General features: G+C 41.6%; 1 pseudogene; it reads left to right on the plus strand.

The window, feature by feature from the left end:
- The first annotated feature begins 2,043 nt into the window (after positions 1-2,043).
- On the plus strand, positions 2,044-2,273 carry LOC111727273 (annotated as a pseudogene).
- Positions 2,274-4,882: the final 2,609 nt, after the last annotated feature.

The raw sequence follows: 4,882 nt of genomic DNA on the forward strand, positions 1-4,882 counted from the left end.
CCTGGGGTAAGATTTCATGAAGACTTCCGTGGCAATTGCAACGACAACAAAAATAAACAAATGGGTTTAATTAAACTGAAAAGTCTCTGTACAGCTAAGGAAACAACAACTAAAGCAAAGAGACAGCGTTCAGAGTGGGAAAGGTATTTGCATATTATGAACCTGACAAAATCTTAATAACTAGGATCTATAGAGAACTCAAATGAATCCACAAAAAAAGACCCAAGAATCCCATTCATCACTGGGCAAGAGACATAAGTACAACCTTCTCTAAAGAAGACAGATGAATGGCTAACAGACATGAAAAAATGTTCATCATCCCTAATCATCAGAGAAATGCAAATCAAAACTACCCCAAGATATCACCTAACCCAGTGAGAATAGCCCACATCACAAAGTCTCAAAGCTGCAGATGCTGGTGTGGATATAGAGACAAGGGAACATTTTTACACTCCTGGTGGGACTGCAAACTAATAGAACCTTTTTGGAAAGTAGTATATAGAATCCTCAAAGAATTCAAATTAGACCTCCCATTTGAGCCTGCAATCCCATTACTTGGTATCTACCCCGAAGAAAAAAATTCCTTTTATCATAAGGACATTTACACTAGACTGTTTATCACAGCTCAATTTACAATCTCTAAACTGTGGAAACAACAAATGTCCACCAACCCAGGAATAATTTAACAAGCTGTAGTATATGTATACCATGGAATACAATTTAGTCATTAAGAAAGATGGAAACTTAACATCTTTTGTATTAACCTGGATGGAAGTGAAACACATTCTTCTTAGTACAGCATCACAAGAATGGAGAAGCAAGAATCCAATGTCCTCATTGAATGAAGGCAGTGGATGAGCTAATACAAGGGGTGGGTAGGGGATTGAGGGAGCATGGAGAGAGGAGGAGGGAGAGGACAGCAGATCATGATGTATGGCACACCTCTTGGGGGCAGGACACACTTATAAGAGGGACTTTATCTAACCTAATTCTTTGTACCCTCGGTGAATCCTAAACAGTAAAAAGAAATTCAAATAGGTGGGGGAATATTTGGGGTGTGGGAATTACGGGGAAAATATTCCTTTTCTATGCTTTTCTGTTTGCCAACTATGCTTCAATGAATTTATGTTATATAATTAGGGAAAAAGTTAGAATGAATTATAGTAGAAAATCCTCCAGGAAACAAGAGTTCTCTTTATAATATTTCTCCAAAAGGACCTATGACATGGAGCATCTTGCAAGTACACTGAGTTATGTACTGCTAGGACCAAGCACATTTTCTCCTAGCACAAGTATGGTAAAGGATGATACCAGAGCCCTTGAGGCCTTATGACTAAAAATTGCTCTCCTTGTTTTGTTCTGTTCAGAAACATGTCAACATGAAGAATGGTCATGCCAGTATCTCAAGAAATGACCTCTGGTTTGTAATCCAGGTAGACAATTTCCCCATAGCACATCAAAGACCTGAGTCAGCTTGTCCTATATATCTGCTCTTTCTATATATAGCTCAGATTTCCATGGGCTTGGCATTTCTGTCCACCTGGGGGAACAGGGACAGGGATTTCTGGGGTGCCAGAAGTGAAGTATCTGAGTTAGGGTTGCTGGGAAAGAATGTCCTCAAGCTGGAACGTGATCCTGTAAGGTTCAGGCTGGGTATCACGGATGCCTCTGCAGCAGGTTGTGGGCTCTGTCTTCCCCTTGGTGGATTTCACTAAACCAGCTAGCACTCATCTCTGTCCACTGCATTCTTACAACATCTCCCAGTGTCATATATTATTTAAAGAAGAAATTAATGTCCCTGCTAGATAGCACTGGCCTGAGGTGATTTGCCAGGAACTCACCATGTGACCTTGGATGAAAAGTCTCCCTACCCTGGACCTCAATTCATTGCCTATTTAATGAGATGCCTTGATGTGCTTAACAAATGTTTATTGAGTTCCTATTCGGGGGCACAAAGGTGCACAAGACCAACATAGCCCTTTCTTATTGGAGCTTGCAATTTAGTGGAATAGGTAGGTGACTTTTTTAGAAAAGGCAAATCCAAAGACTATACTTTTAGGGATCATTTCTATAGTTTGTTACTAGACAAGTCTCTCTGAATGTGTAGTGCACCGAAAACCACAAGGAGGAGGTGTGGTGTTTTCTTCTGAGCGTGAAGTTGGCATTTGGTGTTGAAGTTGCTATAACTGCCACTTGTCGTTAATGATCGTTCTTCTTCTACAAGGGAAGTGAGAGAGAGAGAGAGAGAGAGAAAAAAGCAAATCCAAAGCAGTGTGGCTGTAATTCACAGAGGAGAAATTATAGAGATTCTACTGGAACCCCAAAGAAGGGGCAGCTTAGCCAGACATCTTAGCGCCAGTATCATCTAAAAAGTGAGTTTTAGAAGACACACTGAAATAGGAGTAAGAGTTAGTAAAAGAGGGTGGTGGGGGGGAAACCACCACCTATCATAGGCCCAGAAACAGGGCAGTGATAAATTCAACAAAGGAGAGGAAAAGCACATGGCCAAAACAGAAGGTACGAAAAGGAATTAAGATGAAGCCAAGCCACGTGAAAGGGTTTAGACGGGCGCTGTCCATGGGTACATAATATGAGCTACATGTGCTGAGTTGTTTTAAATCTTCTAGCAGCTACATATTAAAAGTACAAAGAAACAGGTAAAGTTTATTTTAATAAGAAATTTTTAGTTAACCCAAATTAAAATATTATTTTAACATGTAACAATATAAAAGTATGTGTAAGTATTTTATAACCTCTTTGTCTGCCAAAGCATTGAAATCAGACGTCTGTGTTTACAGCTCAGTGCAGTATGGACTTTGCCACAGCTCATGTGCTCTGCAGCTCGCTGTGGCTAGTGGCTGCTGCATCAGATGGCACAGGTTTAGGCTTTAGCCTTAGAACAAGGCAAAGCCACCAGAGGGGTTTCATAAAGGGTAGGACATCATGATCACCCAGGCTGCCCTGTGGATCATGGATTTGATGGGGAGAAAAATGAGATGCAGGGAAACTAGGAAGAAGGATACGGTAGAAATCTAATGGAAACATTTGGGTAATGACAGGAGGATAAATAGATCTCGATGGAGTCAAGAGGACACTTCAATATCGTGACATGCACATGAGCCCACAGAGCACTGAGACCCAAGAGCCACTTCACAAGGCATAATGATGTATTTATTTTTCCCCCTGTGACCTCTTCAAGTTGAAAGTCACAGATCCATGTGAGATGTCACAAAGGCAAGGTCGGTTTCCTAGGAGCCGTGTAGAGAATGGTTTTGGTGCATGCGTTGTGCTACTGTTTTGACCCTTTATTGTCTGTGCAGAATCAGATAGAGGAATCATCCAGAGAGCCTGAGAGTGGCTGTGGCTTTTTTTCTCTGTCCCTGTCAGCTGACACATTGACTCTGCAGAGAGAAGAGGGAGGAGGAGGCAGGTGGAGAAAACTGCTTCTGAGGGGTGATTACAGCTAGAGATGGACTTGAAGAGACATCCCTGGGCCCCATATTTCTTTTGCAACCAGTGACTCCCAAATCAAATGAGTCCAATCTGCAGATCAAAATGAGATTTTTCTTATTGACTTCCCTGAAAGCTTAGCCGGCTCTCTGCAAATCGAGTCATGTGTATCCTGCATCCTCATCAACCATGGCCGATTGCAGGGATGTCGGAACTGGGCCGAGGTTGACAAATATGTCACTGATGCATGAGGCCAGGGAAAATCCAGCTCTTATTGGCCTGGCAGTGCTGACCTGGTTTGTCCATAAACGAAGAGCAAATGAAATTTGCAAAACACATAGAACTGATAAGGGGTTACAACAAGGTGGGGCTGGAGCAGCTTTTCTAAGAGCAGGCCTGCTTGGAAAGGGACAAAGCAGATCTCAAGCACAAAATTGGACCATAATCCTTGAAGTGTGCTCCCCTACAGCGCTTTTATCATAATCACTTGCAGAGTTTGTTAAAAATACGCATATCTGAGTGTAACCCCAGGTCAGATGAATTAGAATGTCTGGGGCTGGGACCCTGGTGAACCTCCACTCTTAACAAGCTCCCAGGTGATTCTTGTGCACATGAAAGACTAAGACGTCCTGGAAGAAGGAAGGTGGGACAAGAGTTTTTCTATGTGTGTGCTGGAAAAAACACTGAACATGGAATTAGTCCACTCGACCCTTCATACTAGCTCGGCTCTTAAATGGCTGGATGATCTCAGAGTGAAGAAAAAGATAATGCTATATGAAATAAGATGGGGGTGTGCAGGCCTCCCTCTCTTGGATAAGAGCTGTGTGAGGATGGTCAGCAGCCAAGCTAAGCCTCACCCTCACTAGTAGAAAATGCAGAGGTGACCTTGAAAAGTGTGCTACCTTTAAAGTTCTATTTCTTTACATCACCTAACCTCAGTTTCTTTATCTAAAAAATGGGTAGGTTATATTCTTCTTTGATTATGCTATTGGGGGGATCCAGTAAAGCAATTTATATAATGTTTTATCTTTTGACACAAATACGAAGTTGTAGTATTAATCCCTGGTAGAGTTATCTTTACTTAGGATGTTATCTGTCATAAGACTATTTTGACACTGATAACGTCTCCTTAAGGGGGTAATATTTTATTTTTTATTTACAAAGCACAATACCAAGTAGAAAAGGTTATGTCTTATTTGTTTGCCATAGATCACACAGTGTGAAAATGGGCCCAATTAATCTCTGTAACCCTCTCTCTAACTACTACCAGCCTTGGCAGAGCAGGAGAGTCGCCTCAAAGCGTCCAAGGTACAGGTAGTGAAACATAGCCTTCGTTAATACCTATACCTTCGCTATACCTTACCTTGGTATTCAAGTCTATTAATAATTTGGCCACTGTCTCCTTACGTATACCCAACATTAGCAAAATGTG

This window comes from Otolemur garnettii, unplaced genomic scaffold, assembly GCF_000181295.1.
Source record: "Otolemur garnettii isolate 467f Iridium unplaced genomic scaffold, OtoGar3 scaffold00003, whole genome shotgun sequence".
Taxonomy (NCBI): Eukaryota; Metazoa; Chordata; class Mammalia; order Primates; family Galagidae; genus Otolemur; species Otolemur garnettii.